The sequence below is a fragment of the Homalodisca vitripennis genome, chromosome 2 (assembly GCF_021130785.1).
Source record: "Homalodisca vitripennis isolate AUS2020 chromosome 2, UT_GWSS_2.1, whole genome shotgun sequence".
Classification (NCBI taxonomy): domain Eukaryota; kingdom Metazoa; phylum Arthropoda; class Insecta; order Hemiptera; family Cicadellidae; genus Homalodisca; species Homalodisca vitripennis.
This window is the reverse complement of record NC_060208.1, coordinates 42800009-42810940: the sequence shown is the minus strand read 5'-3', so window position 1 is coordinate 42810940 and position 10932 is coordinate 42800009.

Below are 10932 nucleotides of genomic sequence, written 5' to 3'. Positions count from 1 at the left end.
AAAGTTTTGTAACCGGGAACATTATACATACACAATTCTTCAGTAGTAATCCAAATTTCACTTAATATTATAAAATCAATTTTTCGTTCAACATGGTGCAATTCTACTAGGAAACTGTCAAAATTTGCTCTCATGCTCCTTATGTTTGTGTATATAATAGTAAAATCATTTTCCTGATTAAAACATTCTGTGAAATTTAATTTAGATGAAGGGGGCAAATTATTATTTGAATTCATAAAAGTATAAAAAAGAAACAGATAGTGTGTATATACGTAAATATATCAAGTTAAAGTAAAGAAAACCAAAACACAAACAATTAAAAAGCAATTCTCGTACGATAGAGGAGATAAGGCTTAGTTTACTTAAGTTTATCAAGTTCTTCATAGGTGTCAACTCTTTTGTATTTGTCACCCTGAGTTTTTTCCTCACGAAAAACCTCCCGTCCCTGCACCAAGCATATAGGCGTAGCCTATATCCTTACATTTAGATTTGAGTTTGGATAAAAATACCTTGTTATCAGGGGACAAGTGTTCGTTGATATACAACCCTTGTTGGGGAAAGTAGGGTTGACATCACGTGCAGTCATTCCTCCTCTCTCTTCTCTCTGTACTTGGCGAGGATGCTGTCTCGTGTCGATCTTCGGGCGAATCTTACGATGAGCGATGGCGTACGTTCTTTCTTGAACGACGGGACCCGATGTGCTGTCGAGATGTCATCCTCCCGAATCATTACGGCCGACGGCTGCTGCGACGTCTTTCACGAGGCTGACAACATCTTCGTTCTTCGTCACAGGCAGACCACTGACTTCTATGTTGTCCCTTCTTGAGTATTGTTCAATAGATCTCACTCTGTCTCTCAAAACCACCACTTCCTTCGTCAGATCAGTATTAATTGCTCTAAGTTCTTCGTTATTTTTCCTTATAACCGCGAACTGGGCTGACATATCCTTCATACAGTTGTTTGCTTCATCGAGTTTGTCGGAGATGAATCTAACTGTATTAGAGAGCTCCTCCATTTCATTCTTATGGGATTTTTAGCTCACGAAAAAAATCCGCTTTAAACTCCTCTTGAACTCTAATCAAAAAAGTCCCTTGGGTTAACGCATTAGAGACTGAGCCAACACTGCTCAGTAGGTTGATGAGGTGCTACGACATTCTTTACACTTCCATTTCTTCCATTCTTTACACGACCAGAGTGGGTTTTCTTCCCTTCTAAATCGTCCTTTATACAATTAGTATGAAAGAATTTTTCACACCTGCCAGCACATTTCACGCTGGAATTGATATCATCAACTTGACAAGGATTACCACAGACACCGCAGTTGGACGACGTTATCAGTAAAAGTTCAGAAAAACGACATAAAAATACGAAAAACACTAGTAAGCACTGGTTTTCGGCACAACACGTTGCGGCGTGCTCGAGCGGGTTTAACGTGTGGCAGCGTAGCGGATATAAGTATATAATGTATAAGTATATATAAGCATAGGGTATAAGCATAGTATAAGTATATAATGAGTATAATGTATATCATGAAATAAGTATAAATGACTACACAATAATTATAACGTAAATTTATTACTTTACAATAATTTATTTTGTACTCAGTTTCTAAAAGTAGTTTTGAAATGATTATTGTAATACAACACTATAATTTTGATTTTTTTGCTTTGGCACCATTAATGTGGAAGGTACAAACAGTAATATTTTAATATAGAATGTAATAGAGTAATTGGTATAGAATAAGGGGTAGATGGTAATTAAATAATGACTAATCTAATAATTATAGACAGTATCACATCCTAAAGAGATAAGCTTATCTCATAGTTCCCTGTAGCGGTTTAGTTAAAACACTCTGGAACCTATTCCTGCTCCACAAAATAACACTTACTCCTAATCAGTTACTGTATCATTCCAAAAGTACACGCACAACACAAAAATTGGTAAATTAATGTCCACCTACTACTTTGATACTAAAAATCAATCATCTTAACATTTAAATTACGAATGAGGAAAGAAGTTAGTTAATAAATATAATTAATATAATATATGACATTTTCCGATAGGTAATCAACACATCTAATGAAGTTAATTTTTTAGTTTGTTTTTTTTTCATACAGATTGAACATTTTAGTTTAACCTGCAATATAATCTTACAGGAAGCTGAACGGCAAAGGGTTTTGTTTCTATGTTATGTTGACTGGAATCCTGACGAAAAATGAATTGGATTGAACATAGATTTCGTACATTCATATATAGTTTAGAAGTCTCTATGACCTCACTTTCTTATTTATGTATTAATTACGAACATGTTTTTATATTTTAAGATGATTGTGTTGAAATTTGAACTGGATATCAATGTATAATATAATTTAACAAAATGTGCTACTCCACATAGTAAACACTTGTATAGTCTCATACGAATGTTTGTATATTCCTAAGGTATTGCCTTAAAACAGATGGAATACATTCTGTCACATAAAAATCAATACATGTAAGTCACTGGTTAATTCAGTTTTTTATTATTTGAGTAGTTTTGCTCTTTTTATGTAATTTTTCCTTTGAAACCTATTTATATATTTAAAATTAGCCAACACGAAGTTTTGTTGTCTAGTGAAGTCTATTCCAACAGTTGTATACGAGAGCAGATTTTTGTTTGAGTGTGTGTCCGTGAGTGAACACTATAACTTTCCAATGTTTTAAGGTAGAAGATTGAACTTTGGTATCAATTTCTACTTTTACATTGAAATAAAAAAATGGTAAACATATGTTCACTGTAAGCAGTACTTTGGGCCAGGATGATGTCCGCTGTGAGGCAAACGCGAAGCATATCACGCTTAATTCAAAGTCTATCACGTTTGATACATTTGCATCAAAAAAATCAGTTTGATACTGTAAAAACAAATTTAAAAGTTTATTATTAAAGTTTTATTATTTTGATTAACGTTAAATATATCAATAGCATGGCATATGTAAAATCCGCTGAGAAAAATAAACCCGAATGTAGAGAGAATAGTGTAAGTTTAAGGAGTACGGCAAATAAATTAATTGGCAAGGTCTTTTAAAAAGCGTTACTAATCAAACTTTAATTCAATGAGTATTGTATTGTATTGACCTACACTCGGAGAGAAAGGTACTGCACAATAGGAGATATCTCCATAACAAACATAATAATATCTTGGCTTCATCTCCATACTCCAGTAACCTTCAGTATATGGTCTAACTGACAAGTTATACATTCCACAACTGACAACTTGGCCATTCTGTGTTGTAATATTTGTGATTTTGAACTTACGATCGGAAAGTGGATTTCATAATACTAAATTTGACTATTTACGTTTTCTTTACAAATTGGGTTTAGGTGTCACAGCAGTAATATTGACCAAAAGGGAAGGTCTAATTTTGAAAAAAAAAACCAATGATACGCATCCGTCTGTACACGTGAGTTAATATGGGCAGAGCTTTATCGTGATTGGCAGAAGCTTAACTAATCAAAATGACAAAAGTGATCAATACAGCTTCTTTTTCTCAGACTGCCAGTTTTTCGCCAATATTTCACAGGATACTCCGTTGAAGATTATTTCTAAGCTCTTTCTTGGTATCATTTGATAATAATAGGGCATTTTTTAATGAATTTAAAAATATTCTATTGCTTGTTTTGTTTCAAAACAGTATTATACAATGGTTGAAATTTCCTTATTTCAATATTTCGCTCACTCGTATAGTAATATCACATTTTGATTCTCCATTACAGACTGAGCAGAACTCTTAGGAATGGAATGCAGGACACCAGACCTGCATCGGACATCATGTCCTCAATGGTCCTTAATTGTTCATCAATATTTCAGTTGGCTTAATTATAGTTTTGGTATAAACCGCAAAGAGTATGAAAACTAATAAAAATTACACAATGTCAAGAAACTTAAAGTATTTTAAATATTCTAGTTTTGCACACGTTTCGCTGTTTCAAGATGGAGTTTTTCAGAGGTGCTTTGGGATATTTTACTCTTTACATCAGGGTTCCAGATGACGCTCTCTTACAAGATCTTCTCGTAATGCCTCTTTCTTTTCCGAAAGGAGTGTCATATGTGAAAGGTGCGATAGGAAGGGTGATAGAATTGAAAATGCCAAAAATGATAGAGAAGTGAGGTTCCAATGTTCCAGCTCAGAATGTGGGAAAAAATATGGCAAGCGGAAAAATTTAATTAGGAAACAAAGAAAAAGTTAAAAATAGTAGTAAAAATATTAGAGATCCTATTCAAGAGAAAGAGGGTAACCACTTAAGGAATATAATATACTTTGAGACGGAAAGCGAAGTATATATCTTAAATGGAGTAAAAATTCCATCCTCAGTATGTATAGAGATTTATTTATTGTAAATTGTTAAGTACTTAATAACATTCTTTTAGAACAATATTTATGTAGAAATATTTCTAAAGAGTCGGTAATATTGTTTAAATGATGTCATGTTGTAGTTATGGTAATATTGTGAGGTAATATTGTCTGGAATGAATCCAACAATGATACATCTGCAAAACCAAAACTTACTAATTGACTACACTCCGACAAAATGTATTATAGTTATATTTATTGGTAATTATTATTACATAAACACTGAGCCATACAGCTGCGTGTATATAATATGTCCTATGTCTGGATAATATAAGTGATACCATTTATTACAGCTCAGGAAAGAAAACACAATGCGCCCTCCCACGCTCGCTGGCAGAAGCTCGGCCCAAATCGTGTCAATGGCGGCAATCCGTCTTCCATTCAGTCTTGTCAGCTGCACCTTAACTCGCGACCCGGACTTTGTGTGTTTGAACCATTCATTAAGCCGCTTAACCATGGTGGCTGGAAAATAGATATCATAACACTGGAGAGGCGAGAGCTGTAATGGAACGTAAAATGTGGTCTAATTAATCAGTAATGAAGGACGTCCTTAGAGATTGACGTTTCATTATCTTCACTGTAGCGTAAGGAGTAAGATTGAGGCTCTGTAACCTACAGGTCATTACGTATAGTTTATTGAAAATTAATTAAAACTGCATTAATTGTAAAACGTTCAATTAAAAAATCTTTGAGTTGTGGTTGTTATTTAACAGAGGACATTTGTAAGTCTGTCCATCAACTTTCGTACAAAGTTTCAAGTAGTATAGGCCTATTATAAAAACGGAGAGGCACGATATTCAAGCATGTGAAATCATTTATATTGAAATATGTAAGTACAGCGAAAAATATTCTACAAAATACTAAGATAGGCCGTAAATGTCGTAGAGTATAATAGTTGATTTTAGTTAGAGTTAATAGAAATCTGTCTACTGCAATCGCAATTTAGGAATTTTTAGGAGATTTTTCGCATTTTCTCCGATCATGTACCCTAGAATCCAAAACAACCACAATAAGAATTTTGGTGGTAATAATTTATGTATGTTGCTTTATATTACTATATTAGCACCTATTTCAGTGTAAATTGTATTGTCTGTTTGACGGGGAGATAAACAATAATAAATTAGACGTTCAACAAAATAGCCTACGCATGAAACATTATCTTCCCAACAGACATGATGAGGGTCACAATAATAAATTCTATTAATGTTGTTTGAATTATTATACATAACATTTACCGAAGTTTCATATACACAAATAGATTGGAAAACTGCTTTACATACTTGTTTTTAGGATGATTACTTATTTAGAAATTAATAATATTGATAGTATTTTATATATTCTAATGTGATGTTTAATCACCAATGGAAACGACATTTAGTTGTACTAGTAAGCATAATGTAGATCTGTCAGAGGAACAAAGTGGTACTGCAATATGTCAGAGTGATGATACACGAATATGAGCGGGTAATTTGTATTCCTTCATCATTGCTGATTTAATTCAACCAAACTCGTTACTATCACTTAGGTCTTCTGCGTTTGAATACAAATCTTTCCAGTGGTTTTATATCCAGTGAATAAAAATTTACCCTAGAAATTTGAATCGTTGTACGTTACACAAGAACTAAATTAACATTATCTCGTTTTACAACCATTAAATATTTCCAAAAATCCGTTGTGTCTAATAAGAATGCAGCTCTATTTTCATAACCTTAAACTATTATACAATTCCAAATCTAACAAAACTCAGTGTATGCAGTCTGTTTCTAAACCCATGATTACTCCTATTGATAAACATCACCACCCTATCGCCTCCTTTATGACCCTATAGACAACTAAATTCGGATCATAACATTCGGTATAATTTTATGTTTATCATCAGTAAGCCGAAAATTTGTGGTATAAACAAATTGAATATTACGTCAAATAGGTGTGATTCTTATTCATCCTCATTCAATTTACAAGAAAGTATATATATGAAAGTATATATACTTGAAATTTAAGGTATATTTCACTTTATTAGACTGTTGGCAACCATATATAACAGCAGCGAAATTATTCAAAAATACTTTTTTTTTACAGATTATAGAGATACGTTTCTCTTCTTCAAGACATAACATAACTCAGAGATAACATGTTCCCGTTTTACAATTTTAATTAAAAAACACCCTTATTTGATTTATGCCACAATCCTTTAATATATTCAAGGTCAAATATAAAGTGTGTTAGGTTTTCATACTTAGTTATATTAAATTAATCAAATTTTACGCATTAATATAGTTTTTACTAATAACTAGAATTGTATGTTATTTAGAACTGCTCTTTGCCCACCATTGTCCGATACCATTTTTATTATCAGCCATCTATTTCCACTTATCTTAGGACACACACACACACACACACACACACACACACACACACACACACACACACACACACACACACACACACACACACACACACACACACAAACACACCCACCTGCATTCCAAATCTATAGTGGTCCGATCGTGACGTGGTATGAGGTGACTTCTGCCGACCAATCAGGCGTCCAGGACGCGGACAAGAAAAGCTCCCCAAGGCATCTCACCAGTTCTTCCAAAGACTCCGTTTCGCTAGGTTGTACGTCAACACCAGCTCTAACCAAGTTCGGGCCGTGTCCCTTTGTCTTGTCTCTTGTGAACCGCAAGCCGTTCTATGGCAGTTAACAGTCCCTTCGAGCCGGACATTATTTGGTTAACGAGCCAAAAGTAACTTTGTCGCAACGTTCGTGAGTGAACCGAAAACAGTGTCAAGTGAAGGTGGAATCTTCATGGTGGAATCTTCATCCCTCAGCAAGGACTCCACCAGCGCAACGTTCCTTGGAATCAACCCAGGTCGAACTACAATCAACCCAACTTCATGTGTGTCGAGGTATCAGACAATGGACGGTGCAAGGTAACAGTGTTTCATCATTCTTATTATGGTCCTTCGCAACTAAAGACAATCTTCTTTTCAACCAAGATTTAAAATCCTCAACTAATTCGGACATTTTTTGGACAATTTAACAGAAGAAGAAAATCATTTTAACACTTGTATTTTGCTCTAATTGTGTGTCCTTTTTTCCTAATATTATGTTTTGTGATCTCATTCGTATTTTTATTTTTCCCAAACGACTAAGAGTTATTCCTTAGAAAATCAATGTATGGGCTCCACCTGCTCAGCTATCGAAGTATGAGTTTTTAAATATTAGATATTTTATTGGTCCTTCGAATAATTGCGGTCCGCCAAGACGGATCTAACATATCTTTGGGTCCTTCTGACCGGATATCACACAAAGTGTATCAGAGTTTTAGTTTCTTTTGTTTTTCCATATTTATTTTTTAAGTGTTTAAGTGTGTAATATCCACGTTTAAGATACAATCCTAAACGCTAAGTTCTGACTCTTATTTCGTAAATAAATAAGATTTAATATTGATTTGACTAAACATATATATCTCGTTTTTGTAAGATTTGACAGAAGTTATGTTAATGTATGTATATTTTATGTTAATCTAACATTAATAAAATAAATTTTAAGATTAACTGTAAAGTAAAACTTATAAAAATGTAATAAAAAAGTAATATAATAGCAAAAATTAAACACACGCACACGCACGCACACACACAAACATAAAAATATATGACATATGACATGTATAATGTATTAAAACGGTCTTTGTTTCATACAAGCTCGTATTTTATTATTTTACTCGTACTACTACCAACATAGAAAATCCACGATTCATTAAAATATAATGTTCTATAAATTTACACATCTTTATACTGTAGTTCTTACTCAAAAAATATTTTTCCATACGGTTCATTTGGTTTAATAATCCATGTTGGGTGTAAACACATTTTATTCATGTATTAAAACAATATACACATTTCCTATCTTAAAACAATAGCTTTGTTAAAAAAAAAATAGTATCTTTATATATCCAAAAGAACTTTCTCCTACAGACTTTTTAAAGTAGAATGTGGTAACGACAGCAGTGAGGCAACAGGTGCAGTTGGAAACCCATTTTATCCCTTGATTGCCTTCACTAAATAGCTTTTGTGGTCCTGTTCTAGACAGATTTCCTGTGTGCAATCCATACCGATGAGAAAATGATATTGCTAAAAATGTACTTTAATAAGATTAAGATTAAGATCTGTGTAATAAATTTGTGTCTACAGATTAGTATTTTAAGCCACATTTATATTATCCTATGATATATGTCACTAGTTGTTACCCACTATTAACTGCATACTAACTATGCCTGCCATAAATTATTGATCGGATGTATTCTTGTTGAGATCCCATATTATATTCTCCATGAGGAGGGATAGCACTGTCCGTCATGTTATTTTGAAGAATGGAAGGCCAGATCTGATTCATCATCTTCCAATCAATAGTAGGTGTAAAGAAGGACTTAGCCCTCCTAGTGAACTGTTATTACTGGCTACCTACACAAGTTTCGTAGTTGCAATTGAACCGAGGGCAGTGATTTGGAAAAGAGAGATAATGGATATTTGTGGAAAGTTTCATAGAATTTATTTCATTGTTTTCTGAATTTGCTCGAGATTTTGACTTAAGAGGCTTTTAACGGAAGACTGGAATGAAATGCATAATCATTTGAGTGACACACATAACATTAACCAGAATTATTGGAAATGTAAATTATAGTTCTTTGGAAATTTTAATACTTCAAATGTTGGTGGATGGAACCTGACTCGAAGGAAGAAGTGGTATTTAGCGAGAATCCACGTACGAAATCTTTTAGAACATATTTAGCTGAAATTATTTGTAGAAACGATGTGCAGATGGTATTACGATAACAATAATCTGTGTCAAGTAAAATGTTTCAGGTTCCTAGGCAATTTAAAAAAATAATGATTCATTATTTACCACGGGAGCCCCCAATAGTTTAGGACACGAGAGGAAATTTTCATTGTAAAGCACAAAATCAGGTTTTTTGAATTTACTTAAAAAAATTTGACACCGGGGCTAGTTTTAGCGGGAGATCTAAAATGGCATGGTACCAAAAACGGTAAAATATGTAATGCAAATTATTTCTCTGATCATAGTTTTCTAGCTTGATTACACTTAAAACCGAGCTTTTGACTCATAATTTTTTAGTTCTCTTAGGACAATAAGCTGAGAAATTGCACTTAATCCTAAAAGTATCTTTGCGCTGCTTCTAGTTTGTCGAGCTAAACAAATTATGACCTGGGAAAAATTGTAGCATTTAATATTTTAAAAACTTTATAACCTCCTATTTTAACCTCCCTCAAAATTAGCCAGGTTAATTTTCTAGGATTTTCTTTGGGAAAATATCTCTTTAGATTTCCAGATACCAGGTTGTTTGCTAATACAATGCAAATCGCACGTCAGCTCATGGACTGTAATTATATTTTTAGATTTAATATAAGGAGGTTAATTACTAGCCAGTTAAAGTCTTCACATTCAAGGAATTTGCCCCAATGTCTATAACTGATCTTAGGTATGCTTCAATCCATTGACCAACCAGTAAAAGAACCAAAACTGACTCTCAACCTTTTATAGAAAGAGTAGAAAAAGAATCCTTAGCTAAAAACTAGAGTGCGAAAATTTAAAACACCCCACATGTATAAATAACAAAATAAAGGAATTTTAAAACGAAGAGAATTGAAACCAAAATCAACTTTTCAATTCCATGAATTAATCAAATACCGCATGTGAATAAATAAAACCTTTTCTCCGAACTGCAACACGTTTGGTTCGATTTGTTTCATATGGGTTAACACTGAATCGTATAACTTTTAGATATTGGCCATTCATATCATAGACTTATTTAAGATATTAGTCATTTAAAATATCTAATTTACACAATAATAAATTAAATTTTATATTCACAATAATAAACTTATATTCACATTAAGAAATTAATTGATAAATTTGAAATAGATTTATATAAGGATAAATTTAAGGCCATTTGGCCTACATTCAAAGAAACAAGGGTACTATTTAGGAAATAATAAATACGGTAATCAAGAAGATTATTTGAAGTGCAAAGATAAGATGTGACAGATGGGCCATCTGAGGTACACAGGGATAAGGAAGGCGGTTGTGATGGATTGGCGGATCTCATCTTTTCGCAATTTTACAAGCTCCGGTGATGTACAGTTATCTGGCACCCTGTCTCTCGTCACGTCATTATGAATGTACCATATATTGTCTGTGTACAGCCCCCACTTGGTACTATCATACAAATGCAGTAAATGGATTACTTAAATTATTTTGAATGTTTAATTTTCGTCCAACCAAATTTCTTTACATATATAAACAAGCGTAGAGGTTTTACCAATGATTTGGTACTATTCGTGTCAACGCCAATAATATAGAACAGAATAACATAAAATGTGTTATAGAAACCAATCATTATATGTTAGAGAACCCTCGATTGACTAGAACAATTACTTTCAGATAATCTTTCTTTAAGATATATCATAATGTACTATTATATGGAGTTGATTATTTTGTATGAAACTTCGTTTTTACAT